This window comes from Anabrus simplex, chromosome 1 (genome assembly GCF_040414725.1).
Source record: "Anabrus simplex isolate iqAnaSimp1 chromosome 1, ASM4041472v1, whole genome shotgun sequence".
Lineage (NCBI taxonomy): Eukaryota > Metazoa > Arthropoda > Insecta > Orthoptera > Tettigoniidae > Anabrus > Anabrus simplex.
The window spans coordinates 672146090-672166471 of record NC_090265.1 but is presented as its reverse complement, the minus strand read 5'-3'; the positions used below and the strand labels follow the sequence as shown (position 1 = coordinate 672166471).

At 41.3% G+C, this 20382-nt stretch overlaps 1 protein-coding gene across 1 annotated transcript in view; it reads right to left on the bottom strand.

Annotated features, from left to right (window-relative positions):
- Positions 1 to 20382, bottom strand: part of Tgs1 (Trimethylguanosine synthase 1) — a 95796-nt gene that overhangs the window by 59930 nt on the left and 15484 nt on the right. The window lies entirely within an intron of this gene.

The following is a 20382-nucleotide window of genomic DNA, read 5'->3' as shown; positions in this document are numbered from 1 at the left end:
GGCTTGTGAAAGCTTCTTTCAATGCTTTTGGTGTTCTTGCGATTAAATCAATATCATCTAAATATGCCAAAATTTGAACTGATTTATATAAGATGGTTCCCCTTGTGTTGATACTTGCATCTCTAACAACTTTCTCCAGAGCTATATTGAACAAAAGGCATGTTAATGAATCTCCTTGCCTAACTCCGTTCTTGGTCGTTACAGCACTTGAAAACATATTCTGGATCTTAATTTGATTCCGAGTATTTTCCATGGTAGCTTTCACAAGGGCGATCAATTTCTTCGGGATCTCAAACTCCTCCATTGCTACAGAGAGGTTACTTCTAACAATGCTGTCATAGGCTGATCTGAAGTCAATGAAGAGATGGTGTGTATCAATTCCAAATTCTTCACATTTTTCAAGTATCTGGCGAATTGTGAAGATCTGATCAATAGTAGATCTTCCTTGGCGAAATCCGCATTGATAGTCACCAACCGCATTTTCCACGTAAGGCACCAATCTGCTAAAGAGAATATTGGAAAATATTTTATAAGCAATGGATAATAAGCAGATACCTCTATAGTTGATCATGATATCACCTTTCTTATGTATCGGGCAGATGGTACCTACGTTCCATTCATCAGGGATTGTTTCAGCTACCCATATCTTGGCCACTAGTTTGTGAAAGTGTTTAACAAATTCTTTTCCAGCATTTTTTACAAGCTCTGATTGTATTAAATCCATTCCCGGGTCTTTGTTATTCTTTAACTTCTTAATGCCAAGCTCAACTTCCTCAACAGTAGGTATCGGTACTTCTATGTCTGGTTTTCTTGTATTTACAGGAGGTAAGGTTACTGGGTTATCACCTGGACTTTCATTCAACAGTTCGTCAAAATATTGGGTCCATCTTTCTAGTATTGCTTCCTCACTGCCCAATATTATACCATCTTTATCTTTACACAAAAATTTGTTCTAGGCTGGAAATCCTTACGACTCTTATTTAACTTCTGATGGAAAGCTCTCACATCATTCATCCCTTTCAACCATTCCATTTCTTTTAATTCTTTCCTCTCATAGTGTCTTTTTCTTCTTGTGTAATCTCTTTTCTTCTCTTCTGGAAGTTCTATACTCTTCCACTGCATTTCGGGTGTGGTTCCTCTGTTGCATTCTCTTGTATGCTTCATTTTTTAAGGTTGTTGCTCGTGCACACTCTTCATCAAACCGATCGTTGTGCCAGACTTTCTCTTCCCTTCCTAAAACTTCATTTGCAGTTTTTGATAGTGCGTCTTTAAGATTTTTCCAGATTTCATCAATACTCTGACTATTAGGCATATTGGTCAGGGCCCCATTAAGCAAGCTAGCATATCTGAGAGCAGTTTCGGGCTCCTTCAGCCGAGCACTGTTGAACTTTCTTGCATTGGATCCATGCACCTTTCTTGCATTAGATATTCGGCTTCTAATAGCTGCTACCACAAGGTAGTGGTCAGAGTCAATATTGGCCCCCCTATAACTTCTAACATCCATCAAGTTAGAGAAGTGTCTTGCATCTAGTAGGAGATGGTCAATTTGGTTAAAAGTACTTCCATTTGGAGACTTCCATGTCATTTTATGTATGTCGTCGTGATTAAAAGTTGTACTTCCCACTACCATATTTCTCAAGGACGCAAAATGTATAAGTCTGATTTCATTATCATTAGAAATATCATGCAAGCTATATTTTCCAATACAAGATCTGTACTCGTCTTCCTTTCCTATCTTCGCATTCAAATCACCGATGATTATTTTAGAGTCTGCTCTTGGGCACTCATTATAAATTTCATCCAATTCATCATACAATGAATCTTTATCTTCGTCACCCTTCTCTTCAGTTGGAGCATGTGCACAGATAAGGCTGTAATTGAAGAACTTCCCTCTAATTCTAAGTCTGCACAATCGATGCGATTTTGCCCGAAAATCCATGATAAGGTGTTTTATCTGCTTATTGACAATAAAACCAGTACCAAACATGTGATCCTTCATGTGGCAACTATAGAATACCATGTGATTTTTCCTCTGTATCACTCCTTCACCAATCCATCTCACTTCTTGAATAGCAGTAATATCTAGTTGATACTCATCCAGCTGATCGAGCAACTTTCTGAGATTTCCAGCTTGGTAAAGAGTTAAAACATTCCACGAACCAATTCTCAAGTCCTTTACACGTTTGCGAGGTCGTCGTAAAAAGGTCAGGCCGGCTATTTCTTCTTCAGATTTCATAACGCGAGTTTTTTTACAGATTGGGTTGTCAGCCAAACGCCAACCCCCAGCAATCCTGGAGGGCCGATGTTTTCTTTCGGGGTTGTCTCCCTTAGCTGGTAGGTCCCCGTTTTGAAGCATCGGGAACTCGCTTCTTCGCCCTTACATGACTTAGCCGTGTACACGCGGTGTATCCGTTGCCCAGAGGCCACGGCGTGAACATGCATGTATCGGACTTGGTAGGAATAAATGGCACTTCCTGTGTTTTATTAGTACACTTCCACCAGCAAAAAGTGAACCCACAGGACCACATACTACCCCTTCGGCTAAGAACAGGCATAATCCAGCATATAGATGTGTGCGTGATGAAGGTGCTAGCGTGAACCCAGGGACCGTAGAATTTGGACAGAGATTCCACTGCAATCACTTCTCCAGAGTATTACAGACTAAATGTTTTCAATGTGAAAGAAAAGGGGCTATTTGTTTCACCTTCTACTTGAAGAAACCTTGGCATTTAAGAGTGAGAAATGTCACAGTGGGAGACTATGTAAAAAGAGACTGGCAGTTCTATTGTGTTGCAATGAAAGTGAAATGAAAAGCTAGTTCCTCTAAACTTTTTTTATTATTACACACTGCTGGCCTAAAGTTTTTGGACAAAACATATACCCGCACGAATATGTTTAATGATTGTTTAATGACAGAATATATTACCGTAACCAAGTTTTGAAGGTTTTTGGGCAACGGCGACGAGTTTATGTTCACGATAACAATTAAGTAAAAGGTTCCACCTGATCGATTGTTATCTTGATTAAAATATCGATACAGAATGAAGTGGATAGTATGTAATAGAGTTTATGTTCGACGTTCAGCATCGGAAAAAATTCATCCTACTGTGTAACACCTACAGTGAAACATGGAGGGGGCTCTGTGATGGTTTTTTTTTTTTTTTTTTTCACATTCAGTGGAGTTGATAGACCAACAGGGACCAAATTCAAGGAACACTGGACAAAAACGGCTACCATTCCATCCTATCTCGTTATGCTCTTCCACCTGGGCGGCAACGTGGGTTTGTCCTCCAAAAAAACAATGAACCCAGATACATTCGGCTGGGAAGTCCTCCCTCGCAAGGGCGGGGGAAAAGACTTCCCCAACAAAGGCTGGAAAATCACCTTCCAGCCATCCTTCAACTGGCCCAAGAAAGGAGGAGAAAGGGAAGCCTAAATGCTCCCCTACACGTTTGGAGAAAAAACCTTCTCCAACGAGACTGGGGGTCCCAGGATCTCCAAAAAAGCCTGGCAAGTCATCTGCCAGTCCTCCTCCGAAGTGTTCGAAAACGGTGGATAAGAGCGAGAGGCCCCGACGCCCTCTTGTTCGATCTCTTTCTGGAGAACCTAGTTCTCCCAGGAAGAAGGCCCACTGTCCCCGATCAATGAGATCACCATCCGCGGAGTGTCCAGTCACCGCGCCTCCTCCTTCTGAGGAGACGATGGAAACAATACCGACAAGAACGGCGGAAAATGGCAGGTAGTTGACAAAAAGAAGGGCAAGCAATTGTCCTAATTACGCAACACTACCAATCCACACAATGGCACTATTGCAGTGGAACTGCAGTAGTTACCACTGTCACCTAGCTGAGTTACGTCAATTGATATCCGTCTATGCGGCCTCCATAGTCTGTCTATAGGAATCTCGTTTGAGACCTGGACACGACACGACTATGAGAGGATGCCGTCCTTTTTCCAAAGACAGAGTAGCTATGGATGGCGCGGCAACTGGGGGCATTTGTACCCTAGTTCGCTCCGACATCTTCAGCGAAGAAGTACTGCTCCGTACTCAGCTAGATGCAGTTGCAGTTTGCACTCCGTTGCCAGTAACGACAACGGTTTGCAAAGTGTACTTTACACCGGATTATAACCTTGACATTCGTGCACTACAAGATTTGATCAGTCAGCTGCCTCCTCCTTTCCTCATGCTGGGAGATGTGAACGCCCGTAACATACTATGGGGTTCCCCGTCCTCCTGTTCTAGGGAGAGGATGCTTGAGCGAATGATCAACCTATTTGATCTTTGCGTGCTTAATACAGGGGAACCGACACATTTCAGCAACGCACATGGTACATTCTCACACCTGGATGTCACTCTGTGCAGCCATGCGCTAGTTCCCCTGCTACGGTGGCAAATACACGATGACCTCTGTGATAGTGACCACTTCCCGATAATTCTGTCTCTCTTGAATCAAAGACAGTCCAAAGTACCCAAGCGCTGGTTACTTTGGCGGGCAAACTGGCCAGAATTTACAAAACACGCAGTGATAGCTGATAATAATATGCTGGAGTCTGTTGACGACCACGTTTCTTCCATTACTACTGGAATTTTGGCTGCTGCAGAGGAAACTATTCCTTCCTCGTCCAGTATTCGTCGCCGGAAACAGGTCCCATGGTGGACGAACAAAATTGCAGCAGCCATACGTGATCACCGATGGGCTTTTAAGCATTATCGTCGGAATCCTACGATGGCCAATCATATCACATTGAAGCGTCTGCGTGCAAAGGCCCGTTTTTTGATTCGAGAAAGTAAGAAATCTACGTGGGTGTCATCCATCACGGCACATACTCCGTCATCACAAGTGTATTGTCGGAGTACAGAATGTGCCCTCAGTACCCGGAATCTCCATTAATGGAGATATAGTTACGATTCCTTCAGTCATTGCAGACCACATTTCGTCACATTTCGCAGATACGTCCAGCTCTAGGAGATACGACCCTGCATTTCTTCCAAATAAGCGCGAAGCAGAGGCACACCATCTCTCTTTCACCTCTAGTGCTTTGCATCCCTACAACGTGCCCTTCACGGAATGGGAGTTGCGGAGTGCACTCGCGCTATGCAGAGATACGGCTCCTGGACCGGACAAAATCCATAATCAAATGCTTCAAATGCTTAAGCATTTGAGTGAAGGATATCCTCACCCTATTCAACAGAATATGGAGTGAGGGAATGTTTCCATCTCAATGGTGTGAGGGAATTGTGATACCAATTCCCAAGCCAGGTAAAGATCCAAAACTTCTGGATAGTTATAGGCCAATATGCCTTACAAATGGCCTCTGTAAGCTATTTGAAAGGATGGTTAACCGGCGTCTTGTGTGAGCCATGGAAAAGGAGGGTCTCTTGTCCAACTACCAGTGTGGTTTTTGCTCTCATCGGTCTGCCAATGATCATCTGGTCAGACTGGAGAGCGCCATTCTTAAGAGTCCGAGTAGGGAATTATTTTCTCAATATTATGTTCAGGAAAACGGAGTACCTCAGGGATCGGTACCGAGTGTCACGCTATTCGCAATCACCATCAACGGCATCGTTGCCGCTGCTGGGCCCGCAGTCGTTCCTTCGCTGTATGTAGACGACTTAGCTCTACATTACAGCTCCGGAAGGGTGGCGTTTGCTGAAAGACAGCTACAGCAAGCTATTAACCGAGTCGACAGATGGGCCCTGCAACACGGTTTTCGATTTTCAGCAGCGAAAACCTCTGTTGTACACTTCTGTCAACGTCGGCCTGTGCATCCCGAACCAGAGCTCCGCTTGCGAAACAGTGTCTTACCAGTGGTTGACACCTGCAGATTTCTGGGTCTCCATTTTGATAAGGTTACCTGCATGAAGAGACTTAACATGCTTAAGTTTCTCAGCGGCACTTCGTGGGGGGCTGACCGTGCGGTACTGCTGTGATTTTACACAGCTACGGTCCTCACCCGGATTGACTATGGAAGTGCGGCTTATGGCTCAGCATCAAAATCTACGCTGAGCCTTTTAGACAGTATTCACCATAGTGGAGTAAGGCTGGCAACGGGTGCTTTCCGTACTAGCCCCATTCCCAGCCTACTCACTGAAGAGGGAGTTCCGCCTTTACGAATAAGGAGGCAGGAGTTACTCCTCATGTACGCTGCCAAAATTCGTGAAATGCCGGTTGGGTTTCAGACTGATAGCTTGTGTCATGATTTGAATATTGATATCAGTGGTTGTCTTGAATGAACTCTTAGCGAGGTACCTCCGTGGTCGGTTCCGCGACCGGATATACGTCTAGATCTGCTCCGTGGACCCAAGGTGAACACGGATTCCTCTGTTTATCGGAGGTATTTCCAGGACTTCATTCACCAATATCCGGCTGCGAGACTTATCTTCACGGATGGTTCTAAAATCGGAGATAATGTTGCTCTTTCATCATTGATGATATAAGCACGAAGATCTCGCTCCCTAAAGTATGTAGCGTGTATACTGCAGAGCTTTACACCATCTTAGAGGCTCTGCAGTTTGTGTTGCGTGACGAAAGAAACCACTTTCTTATCTGTACCGATTTGTTAAGTTCTCTGCAGTCTATTGAAACCTGTTTCTCGCAACACCCAGGTTAGGGGATGCTGGCACCAGAATCACTTTCGTGTGGCTTCCAAGCTACGTTGGGATTGCGGGAAACGAACTTGCGGATGAAGCTGCAAAGGAAGCTGTACTTTTACCTCCGAGACCACTCAATGTACCTGCTAAGGATATTTCTTCTCAGCTACGTCGAACCATCTTGGCGTCCTGAGAATCGGAGTGGCTAGATATCCGAACTCCCAACAAGCTGAGAACAATTAAGAAGACAACTACCGTGTGGCAGTCCTCTTTCCGACCTTCATGGAGAGAGGTCATAGTACTATGCAGGATGAGGATAGGTTATTTACGATCCACGCACTCTTATGTCCTAAAGAGGGAAGACCCCCCCCGTGTGTTCTTGTGGTGCCGACTTCACCGTGGCCCACATCCTCACAGAATGCGCCGATCTCTCTGGCCTACGACGGAGCCTCGGCCTGCAGGCAACACTCGAACGCATACTAGTCGATGACGCGACTACTGCTGATCTTGTCATCCGCTTTATGTGCGACAGTGGACTTATCAAGGGTATATAAATTACAAGTGTACTGTTACTCCGGGAACGTACGTTAGTAATCCTTTCGGCCTAATTCTATAATTGTTTTTTGTTTTATTTTGTACTGCGTTTCCAAAGTCCTTTGTTGAATAAATAATTTTGTTTTATATTTTAAATTTCTTTTCCACTTATTTGTTCAGAAAGGATGATTACCTTGTTGTACTTCCTCTTAAAATAAAAATCACCACCACCACCAGATACATGCCTCACTATTGCATGAATTATCGGCAAATTAAACAAAACTCTGGAGAATTGTTGACGATCAACCCATCCTTTGGGCTGAATACACCACAAACAAACAGAGAAAATATTGCTTTATCCACTAAAAAGCAGAATAATGTGTGAATAGATGTCCTATTACAAAACAGATCGGTTATGTAAAATTCAGTTTTCTAAAAAAAAAAAAAAAAGAAAAGAAAAAAAAAAAGCAATTTTCTGGTAACTATAACGGTTCTCCATGAAATTACTCTTCAAAGCACACGTTGCAGAGCAACCACTGGCAGTGAGCTGATCACTAATACAGGGTGTATCAGAACTATACCGACCCAAAATTCAGGCATGCTCTTTGTGGTATGTCAAGAATGATTGTGCAATTGGATTGGCAGAGAAAATTTCTCTTTCAAGAAAATGAGGTTCCAATTGATGAACTTACCATATTTGGTATGCCAGAGAGCCAGCTGCTGCCTGCTGCTGTGTGTCAGAGGAGGGAAGGGAGGGGAAGTGGAAGACAGGGGTAATGCTTGGTGCAAATGCACAAGTTTCTCGTATGTTTCGCATAGTCGATTCCCAGCCCCAGCAGGCAGTGTACAGTTCGTTCTGCACAAACTGACTACTATACGAACCCTGTAGAAAGAGAAAATGAACTTGTACCAAGAATGCAAGCAGCTTTCCAAGTCGTTTGTGACACACACCACCCATCCTGAACAGAGTCCAAAGGTTACTACTACACCATTGTGAACTGTGGATTGAACTACGAGGGTGGCATATTGAACATTAGGTGTATTGTTTCCTTCATTCGTTATTTCATTTGATTTACAATGTTATGAGTGAAGGAATACACGTGATACTGATAAAGATGTTGATTCTCATAGAAAAACCTGAAAAATCTGTTCCGAATGAGTAAATTTATAATACCAAGATAGTCTTGGTAGGTGTGCTATTTACCAGCTGATGACCAGAACTTATCGCACTTGGGCGAAACACTAGCAACTGGGAATGAGTTAGCTGGAAAATTTTTAATGTCCAATAACGGACCAACTATATTGGTATTATAAATTTACTCATTCGGAACAAATATTTCAGGTTCCCTGTGGGAATCAACATCTTTATCATCTGATGGCCAGGCAGGCATCAATTTCTGAAAATGAGACAGTCTCTCATAATGCATTGGCACTGCCGGTGGCTCCAAGTAGCCTATGCAGTGGACTCCATGGTATGCACTAGCCATGCGTCTTGGTAGGTGTGCTGAAATGAAATGGCGTATGGCTTTTAGTGCCACGAGTGCCCAAGGACAAGTTCGGCTCGCCAGATGCAGGTCTTTTGATTTGACTCCCGAAGGCGACCTGCGTCGTGATGAAGATGAAATTGTGATGAAGACGACACATACACCCAGTCCCAGTGCCAGCGGAAATAACCAATTATGGTTAAAATTCCTGACCCTGCCGGGAATCGAACCCGGGACCCCCTGTGGCCCAAGGCAAATTTACCAACTGATGAGTCCAACTTAGCACACTGGGGCGAAACGCTTGGCAACCAGGAATAAGTTAGCTGGAAAATTTACAATGTCCAATAACAGTATTATAAATTTATTCGTTCGGAACAAATATTTCAAGTTCCCTATGGGAATCAACATCTTTATCATCTGATGACCAGACAGGCATCAATTTTTGAAAATGGGACAAAGTCTCTCATAGTACTTTGGCACTGCCAGTAGCTCCAAGTAACCTACACAGTGGCCTCCACGGTATTCCCTAGACATGCGTCTTGGTAGGTGTGCTATTGACCAACTGATGAGCCCAACTTAGCACACTGGGGTGAAACACTGGCAACCAGGAATGAGTTAGCTGGAAAATTTATTATGCCCAATAACGGACCAACTATACTGGTAAGGAATACACAAGTGTGGGGCGGCAGTATTAATCTTCGAGCATGTTAAATAATAAAGAACGTTACTGCGACCAACACATGAGAGGAGAAACGATCTGGAGAACTCCTCGACTGACAAGCATGTCGTTTTTTTTTTTTTTTTTTTTTTTTTTTTTTTTACGTCGCACTGACACAGATAGGTTTTATGGCGACGATGGGATAGGAAAGGCTTAGGAATGGGAAGGAAGCATCCTTGGCCTTAATTAAGTTACAGCCCCAGCATTTGCCCGATGTGAAAATGGGAAAGCATGGAAAACCATCTTCAGGGCTGCCGACAGTGGGGTTCAAACCCACTATCACCCGGAGGCAAGCTCACAGCTGCGCGCCCCTGACCGCATGGCCAACTCGCCCAGTACAAGCCTGTCTTGATTACAGTGTGTTCTTGTACTGCGTGTGCAGTTACGGCTGTTTAATAAATGAACTGTGGATACTGCCTCTAAGAGACAAGGACAATCCTGTACGAGTCGAGCGAGGAAATTTGTGCATACACGCAAAGCATTATCTCCGTCTCCATTATACACCCCACTTCCCCTTCCTCCCCTTCTCTTCTCTGAAGCACAGCAGCAGCTTGTGCTCTGGCACAGCAAATACGGAGAGTTCGTCAATTTGAATCACACACCTGCAAGTAAAAGAGTAGCCTCATTTTCTCGAAAATTTTCTGCCAATACGATTGCACCTTTGTTCTTAACACAACGCAAAAAAGCATCCCTGATATTTTTTTCGGCATAGTTTTGATACATCCTGTATAGTGAACAAAGAGGCCTTTGGAAATTAATTCACAGAGTTTTTCTTATGTTTCTTCCCTTTTCCTATACTTATAAAGCTTTCTCCTCATCCTACATCTCCCACATGAGGATTGAGGATCTGACAGGATGGCCTCAACAAGTGTTGGTGCCTGCCCTCTTGGTGAGACTGGGAGGCAGAAAGAAGCTCATTGGGGGGCTGCAAAGAGATGGAGGAGCTGGGATTGATGAGGAGGGAGCCTGTCGGTCTGAGGAGAGCAGTGTATAAGGATGTGGAGATTGTCTTTGTCCTTTTGTGTTTGCCCTAGAGTCCTTTTTCTGTTCCTCCCTCTGCCTACACTGACCTGTCATTGCATTTGTTCTATTACGTATTCCTTTTCTTGCTTCTCTCTCTCTCTCTGTATATGACTGGTTAATTCACAGATTTATTAACTCATTTTGTTACTTTCAACATAACAGCATACACGTTAACGTTGGGTACAAACAGAAGTCGGTGACATAGCCAACTAGCAGCTTATTAAGTGTCAATGACAGGTATGTTCTGCTAGTTTCCTTATATTTTCATAATTCTCTGTAATATTCACAAAATGTAATCGTCTATAATAAAAGAGTTTTGAAGGTTTTATTGATCTTTAATTTGTTGTTGCCTTTATTGTTCCCAGTATCATTGGAGTGTCAGCATTCTGGTGACCTGAGTATCTATATCGAACTTTGCATTAAATGTGGTATCGCAGTGTCCCTAGAATAGAATCTAATCACTAATCACCACCACTGATCTGCATTTAGGGCAGTCGCCCAGGTAGAGATACCCTATCTGTTGTTTTCCTAGTCTTTTCACGATTGCAAGAATTTGAAAATTTATTGAACATTTCCCTTGGGAAATTATTCCAATCCCTAACTCCCCTTCCTATAAACACATGTTTGCCCCAATTTGTTCTCTTCAATTCCAACTTTATCTTCATGTTGTGACCTTTCCTACTTTTTAAAACACCATTCAAACTTATTCGTCTACTAATGCCATTCCACGCCATCTCTCCACTGACAGCTCACAATATACCACTTAGCTGAGTAACGCGTCTCCTTTCTTTCAAGTCTTCCCAGCCCAAACTTCGCAACATTATTGTAAAGTTACTCTTTTGTCAGAAAACACCCAGTACAAATCAAGCTCCTTTTCTTTGGATTTTTTTCCAGTTCTCGAATTAAGTAATCCTGGTGAGGATCCCATACACTGGAACCATACTCTAGTTGGGGTCTTGCCGTCTCCTTTACATCCTTACTACAACACCTAAATACACTCATAACCATGTCCCTACATATCCTTAGCTTTACAGGCACGATACCTTGCGAGAGCTGGGGCTCCAATGTTTATGCTATTTGCTTTACATCGCACTGACACAGATAGGTCTTATGGCGACGATGGGATAGGAAAGGCCTGGGAATGGGAAGGAAGCGGCCGTGGCCTTAATTAAGGTACAGCCCCAGCATTTGCCTGGTGTGAAAATGGAAAACCACAGAAAACCATCTTCAGGGCTGCCAACAGTGGGGTTCGAACCCACTATCTCCTGATTACTGGATACTGGCCGTACTTAAGCGACTGTAGCCATAGAGCTCGGTCCAATGTTTATGAACTCTCGATGTGATGTAATTGATTTGCTAGATTGCAATGATTACTAGTTAGTAGAATGTAATGATAATTTTGTCTCAAGCCGTAAATTATGAAGAAAATTACATTTGGTAAAAGATAAAAATTACAAGTAAAAATTAATTGAAGAATTTGTTACAATTAATTTTATTACTTTTACTCAATTACTCCCGAACTTCGTTGAACACACAGAAATTGATCCTTTAAATTATACATGTAATTATTTGAACTAACAAAATCTGAACAATTTTAAATGAGTTCTATTAAAACAACAACGAACTGACTGCAATTTTACACGCATCTCCAATACAAAATTGCAGAACACACCTTGGAATAGCATACATGGACGGATCAAATATAAACAGGATTTTACTTTTCATTTAAATTCATTTATTGAAAAACACAAAATTTATTTTTCCACATAGTTTCCTGCTTTGGAAATGCATTGGTCCCAGCGTATGGGCAGCTTTTTGATGCCCCCATCATCAAAAGAACAGGGTCGTGTCACCAGCCAATTGCGCACGAAGTCTTCCACACTCTCATCTTCAAATCGTTGCCCCCCTAGAGCTTATTTAAGTGGTCCAAACAAATGGCAATCGCAGGACGATAAGTCCGGGCTGTAAGGAGGATGATCAAGTGTAGTCCAGTGCATTTCCTGTAGCTTGGAGACAGAGCTGCACTATGGGACCGCACATTGTCGTGGAGGAGGATGACCTGTCGAATCGGTTGGTCCTGCCTTTGCAGCGATATGCAACCCTCACCTTGTTCAACAGCTTGCAGCAGTAAGCAGCATTGATTGTGCGTCACTCATGCAAAAAATCAATCGGCAAAATTCCTCGCCAATCGAAAAAATTGCAAGAACTTTGCCAGCTGATAGTCAAGTTTTGACTTTCACTCGTGCTGCCTTCCCTTTCCTCCGCTACTCCTTACTGGCTTCCTTGGATTTGGGAGCGTAGTGGTGGACCCATGTTTCATCGCAGGCGACGATCCGACTCAAACAGATCACCTTCTTCTGCAAACCTTGCTGTAAAGTCTCTGATAGACCTCCAAACGTTTCAACTTCAGATTTTCGGTCAAAAGGCGAGGGACCCATCTGGAACACAATTTATGGAACTGCAGGTCATTTGTGATAATTGCCTGACAGCTCCCATAACTGATTCAGACTTGTTCTGCAATTTCTGATACTGTCACCCGTCGATCGTTGTCAATAATGTCTTTAACCGCACAAATGTTTTCGTTTGTAATGCTGGTCCGAGGACGGCGATCGTGTTGCTGATTTTTCACACGTTCTCGTTCTTCCTTGAACTTTTTATGCAGGCCAAATACATGCATCCTTGACAATGCAAACTGTGCAGTCAATCTCTGGCAAATTTCCGCCGCTGTAACTCCTTCACGAGCAAGAAATTTTATAATCGTGTGTTGCTCCGACATCATGAGCGTTACTGACGAAACTGAGGGAAATATCTAACAGCACACTCTCCCCACTCCCAACGGTCCCATCTAAGCATAGCAGAAGTGCGGGGCCAGTCCTACCAACTGCTGATGTTCAGGAACAAAAATCCTGTTTATATTTGATCGACCTTCATAACATAAACATATCTTATGTTTGCCATTCTATAACTTATAGGTACTCTTTTCCCTGAGCAGTAAGATAGATATATGTACCGTATTTACTCGCGAATTAAACCCCTTTTTCTTCCACTTTTACAACCAAAAATAGTAATTGGGGGGGTCAATATGCGATAACCTCAAATTTTGTGCACTGAACACATGGTTTGTAGGCTGTAAGGAGGCTATAAATTATGCATGTAAAATTCTACACTATTCTTCAACAAACTTACGAATGTATTTGAGTTATACTGGATATTTTCATTGGAAAGCAGTACTTCTAAACGTAAAAAAAGACAAATGGTGAACACGACTTTTAGGCCTACTCTCCGTCAGTTGAGCAGTAGGCCTACCGCACAGTAAACCTGAGTAAATCTAATCACTGCTTTCATTTCAATTATCGTCTTGTGTTGCCAACTTCCCTGCTACCGGCATGCCGTCATTCCAAATGACGTCCTCTTCACTGCCATCTCGTCAGCCATGCACCGAGAGCATTTGAGGTCCCGTCTTTTTGTGGCTTTTAAAAATAATTTTGTTCCTGACTATAGAGTCCAAAGAGCGAGAACCTATTCCCAATGGTTTCTGGAGAGTTTGTGTATGTGTAGCAGAAGCCACTCCTTCCAAATAAAGACGTGCTGCAGAAAGTGTGCCAAACCAACAGCTTTACAAAGAAAATATAATATGTTCTCCTACTCGATACATACACATCTACATCATTATATGGAGTAATAATAATCAACCATGTTTGAACTAGTTTGAGCTATCTTTAGTGAAAAAAAAAAAAATGTTCAAGTTTCATACATATCATCATCCTAAACCATCTCCACTTTCCTGGGTGTGGTATATGAGCCTCCTCCATCTCATCCTGTCCTTGTACCATTCCTCCTCCACCAACTTGTCCCAATCATGACCTCTCAGCAGCACATCGTTCTTAACTAAATCTATCCATTTCCTTCGTGGCCTTCCCACGGGTCGTCTTCCTTCTACTTTTCTGTCAAATTCCTTCCTTGCAGTTCTGTTTACTGGCATCCTCTTCATGTGACCAAACCACTTCAGTCTTGATATCTGAATCTTAATGAGGAGAGAATCATCTATTCCTACTTCTCTAATTCCTAATCTTGTCTTTCCTCGTTTTCTGGATCATAGTGCGTAGGAATTTCATTTCAGCTGCCTGAAGTTTGGAATTATCTCTATTGGTCAATGTTGTGGTTTCGAAACTGTATGTAAGAATTGGTGTAAAATAGGACTTGTACAATGTCATTTTTGTTTTCATGGGTATTTGCTCATCCCACAGCAGATGTCATACCTGGTGGTAAAATTGTGTTGCCTTATTGATTCGATTGTTCACCTCATGTTTTGCTAGGTTGTCATTTGATATAACACTACCCAAGTATTTGAAAACTGGAACACTGTCCAGTTGGGCTTCATTTAACATGACTATTGGTTCTGCTCCTTCCCCATACACTTGTATCACCACCGTCTTGGTCTTGCTGATGTTTAAACCATATTTCTTTAACTCCTCAAGCTTTGCATTCTCTCTCCCAATTCCTCTTCTGAGTCACTCCAGATCGCAACATCATCTGCAAATGTGAAGGCTTTGATATCTCCATGTTCTTTCCTTTTAATAGATTTCATTACTACATCCATTACAATAATAAATAGAAGTGGTGACAATGAGCTGCCCTGCTACACTCCTCTCTTTGTTTCAAACCAGTCCGACAAACCACATCCTACTTGAATACAGCTTCTATTCCCACTATACAACATTTTCACTTTGTCTATGAGGCTGTCTCGCACTTGAAGTTCTTTCATGCATTGCCAAATTCTTTCCCTTGGTACACTGTCGTCTGCTTTCTCAATGTCCAAAAACATTAGAAATAAAGGCTTGTTCTTCTCCCAGTATTTTTCCATTAGCACCCTAATTGCAAATATAAGGTCTTTAGTTGACCTTCCTGGTCTGAAACCATACTGCTCTTCTTCCAAAATTGGTTCAACAATATCTCTGATTCTGGTCTCTATTATTTTTTCCAATATTTTCAGGACATGAGGCAGTAGTGTGATACCACAGTAATTAGTACATTTTCATCGGCTTCCTTTCTTGAACAGAGGTAAAATGATGCCCATCTTCCAGTCCTCACGAATAGTATTTTCCTCCCATATCTTGTTGAGCAGTCTGTAGAGCCATTGGATTCCTGGAATTCCTGCTGCTTTCAGCATATCTGCACTTAGTTCACCTATGCCCACTGCCTTTCCTTTCTTCATGCTCTTGAGCGCATTTTCAACCTCAAGCCATGTAATTGGTGGTTCAGTTGTGGTTCCTCGACTTGGCTCTCCTCTATCCGTTATGTTTTCTGTATCTCCATTCAGCAGCTTCTTGAAATAGATCTTGAGTTCTTGTTTAATTTCTCCGTCTTCTTGTGCCAGAGTTCCCTCATCACGTTCTATTGCTTTTATGGTCTCTTGATCCCTTTGCTTGTTTCTCACTACTCTGTATATCAATTTCATATTTCCTCTACTGTCCTCTTCCAGTTTGTCTGCAAACTCATTCCATTTCTTCTCTTTTTCTTCCCTTACAATGTTCTTTACAGCAAGTTTCTTGTTCCTGTATACTCCTTGAAGTCTTTGTATTTCTTGTTCATTTCGTTCTTGTCCCTGTTTTTGTTTTTCCTTGTCCAGTGCCTTCTTTATTTGGTTTCTTTCTTTCACCGCTGTTTTCACTCTATCATTCCACCGTGGTGTCTCCTTTTTTCTTTTGATAGAACTTGTAACTCCACATAGGTTTTTGGCTTCTCCCACAAAGGTGTCTTTGAAGGCCTTTCACTCTTCATTAACGCTGGTTACTTCACCCTTCGGCAAACTCGGTTGAATCCTTAGTTTGTATTCTTCCTTTATTTGGACTTCTTGCAACTTGCAAGTTTTAACCCTTGGTTTTTTCATAATAATTTTCTGCATTTCATTAGTCTTATGTTTGAAGTCTACTACCAACAATCTGTGGTCACTATCCATGCTTTCACTAGGGATGACCTATACATTTGTGATGTACCTGCCACCATCTTTATTCGTGATTACGTAGTCAATCAATGTTCTATACTGGCCATCCCAACTGAACCTTGTTATTCTGTGACAGTCTCTTTTTTTTTAAGAACGTATTTTTGATTATAAGATCATTTCTTCTGCACAGATCTAATAGTTGTTCTCCTTCTGGGTTTCTTTGTCCAAATCCATGTGGACCAATGATGCTCTCGTACCCAAGTCTGTCTACCTCAACTTGCGCATTTAGATCTCCAATAATAATATTTTCCTCATTAACTGTATCTTCCAGGTCTTGCCAAAATTTCTCTTTGACTTCCTCACTGCAGCCTGTCTGTAGGGCATACACTTGTATGACAGTGTACTTAGTGTTCTCCAGTTTCATGAACATTTTAATGATTCTATCACTTTTGCAGATAACTTCAGCTGTAGCATCAGTCCCTTCGTTAATTAAGAATCCAACACCCTTTTTCGCTACCTTCTCCTGTCCACTCCAGTATAATTTATATCATCCATGAAGTGCCTTACTTCCAATCCCTTTCCATATGGTCTCACTTAATTCCAATATTGATATTTTCCTTCTATCCATCATATCTAGGAGTTCTTCTACCTTTCCAGTTAATGATAGAATGTTCATAGTTCCAATTCAGTATTTGGGTCTCTATTTTATTTGGGGTTTCCTTCCAGAACATTGTATATCATCAGCCTTAGGGTCATCATACTTTACAATTGTCTGAGAGGACGTGTCAGTCCAGTCTATAATCTTCTTTCCGAGGCTCTTTTTCTTATTGAAAGCGACTACTCAATACTCTCCTGCTGACTTGCTGGGCCTAAGGCATAAGAGGGTTTTCTTTGCCTTCCTCATCCTACAAGGCAGTAGGTTCCATCTGTACACCCCAGAAGGATGGGTTGCCTCTTCCGCCATCTCCATCGTACCGAAGTCCATCTTCTCCGCCGTAGATGCCCTTGAGGTCTTTACCCTTAACGCAGGGCAAGGGGCCTCCATATTTATGACCCCTGGAGAGAGGGTGTCCCAGTATTTTAAAAACCCCAGGAATTGGGCTACCTGTTGGTCCGCGGGTTGTATTGGTTATTTCAACCAACCCTACATACTGTAGGGGCCCCCTATCCGTCACCTGGGGACGCGCTCTGTAGGGTCAGGTTCCCCTGGTTACTTATTGGAAGTTAACCCCACCCACAAGGAGTGAGGTTATTTTCATACATAATAGATGCTAAAACATGTGTTAAAAACATAATGAAAGAATGAAAAACAAAAGAGACATGTCGGAAATGAAAAAAACAATTCAATATACACGTATTTCCATCATTAGGTGGAGTAAAAATGAACTCGTTTGAGAAATCTTCAGTGAAAAAAAATTACATAATTGATGCTAAAAAATGTGCTAAAACCTGATGAAGAAATGAATGAAAACAAATAAGAGGGAAACAATAAGTGATTATGGCGAGGTGTTGGACCTCTTAGTCTAAAACTTGCAGCGTGTTATACTTAAAAAATAGAACGAAATCACTGTGTTAAAAATTCAAAATGACAGTCTGTTGAGTCACAATCACAAACAGTTAAGAGGGGAACAAAAAAACTTGAGAAACTAAGTTTGAGAGGAAACACATGGCAGGTGAAATGTATGTGACACAGTGAAAAACCACCAGGAAAGTTCAAATTTTTTAATAGCTGCACTCTTGAAAGGCCTGACCTTCTCAATTTTAGCAGTCCCGTTCTCAATAATTGTGTCTAATGTTGGCTAGGTGTGTTGCCTTATTCATAAATAGTCAGGAGGGCAGCAAAAAAATGTAGAAGCTATGTTAGAGATGATAACAGATGCTTGGTAAACTGTATGTGACCCATAGTGGAAACCGTCAATGAAGTTCAAATCTGTAATGGAAAAAATGAGGTAGTACGAGAAACTTGGACTAATAAGTAAAAAATAAGTGTTAAGAAAATTTTAAACTTACTTATTAAGTAGGCCTAGTTGTCCTGTCCTTTCGAAACGCCCTGACCTTCTCAAATTTAATGGTCCCGTTCTTACGATCGTGTCTATTGTTGGCTCAGCTGTGTTTGCGAGGGGGAGGGGGGTGGTGGTGATGAGTTGGAATATGGAATGAATGTTTCAAATAGAGAGTTGGAATATGGAATGAATGTTTCAAGTAGAATGTTCTTTTTTTCGTTGATTTCATTTATATTAAGAAAGGGGTTCATAAACTGATCTATATCAATGTGGATGCTCTCGAGAACGTTGAGCAAGGTGGCTTTTTTTGCTAATGGCTTTACGTCACCTTTTTGCTCATAATGCAATATCTTAAGATCTTTATCTATTGATGTGCATTCGTGACTGGATTATTTATGATGCTCACTCCTAGATGAAACACTATTATATTTGAGAGCGCTGCGATGTTCGGCGTATCTCACGACAAAATTGCGGCCTGTTTGACTGACTTGAGTATGAACCTCCCACACCAATTCCAGACTTACAGTAGAACCCAGCTTAACCGAAAACCAGCTTAACCAAAATGCTCTTGGAAAATTGTATTTTAATATTTTGTTTTTACCCTCTCGTTCTTAGCCGTCTATATTAGTAATTCTCTTGCTATATGTGCTGAGAACTACTAGGCAAACCCTATTTTTATATTATGACTTATGCCAGAATGCACGTGTACCATAAAACAAAACAGTTTCTTACCCTCTAGTTCGTTCCATGATAACACTTTTCTTGAACAAGCAGGAATTATTATTACTGTATTATTATCATTATTATTACTGCATTATTCGTCAGGAAGATTATGCAGAAGACTCCGACCTTGACAATAGCAGTTCTGAGAATTGAGTTACATCAGATGATGGATTTAATGCATAGGAGGTAAGATTGATTTTGAAATTTTATTAAAATACAGTACCACACGTTTTAATTACAGTACTGTAATAAAATTACTGTATACAGTATTCAGTTCAGTAGTAACAAAAAATTGTTTCATTTTTTCATATTGCTTTGCGCTTTGTTGAACACAGCAATGAATTTACACCAGCTGATGTATGGTTGATTAAACGGTGGCATGACAGCTTCACAACAGTGCTGCACCAAGAATATTCAGAAGAAAATCACTGATTTTATACAATGAGTGATATTAGGGTTGCCAGATTTCCGGATGGCAAATAAGGAACAGTCGCTCGATTCCAGATAGCAAATAAGGAACACTTCCATCTCCTTGCCATATAGCGCTAAATTAAGGCACCATAGCCATGATTAAGAGAAGAGACCAGGGTTATATCAACAAATAAATACCGGCAATAATATAACAGCGTCAGCGTGAAATATGTAGGTACTTAATTTATTACAAACTAATAATGCGTTAGTCTTTACATTGAAATTAACATTTCACAAGTACTTGTCATTTGAAGAAGCAATTTGTAACAATTTCTTATTCAACAAAACTTTCTTGAAAAATTCCTTACAATTCTCATCATAGTTGAAGTACACAAGTTCATTTTTTATTAAATCTACTGAGCATCTGTTTTTCTCATCTCTCCACTTTATTGCCATTACTGAAAATACTCTTTCAGTATATACATTCGATAGAAATATACTTAAGACAGACTTAAGTACCATCAAAATGTTCTTCAGTTTTTCTGGGCCAATTAAACCGGTGATATATACCCACCTATCTGGCATTGTTTTACTTAGGATAGCTAGTTTTAGCTTTTCACCAACACCACTCTCACTAGAAAATCAAATTGACTATTTCTACAAATTCTGAACACATATCATCAATATTCATATTTTCCTGTAAATCTACAGTAGTGTCTCCACTACCTTTAAAATCTTGCTGAACTGAGGTGAGTTTTTTTTAGAGTTATACAATTCATCAGTGAATAAACATTACAATCATCACTAAAATCAAATCATTTACATAGATACTTAACACAAACCTCATAGGCATGTATAAAATCATTTTCACAGACCTTAACTTCCCCAGTAAACAAATAATTCAATTTACTTAATGTGCAAGTCACTTTGTAACCAAAAATGTATTTCCC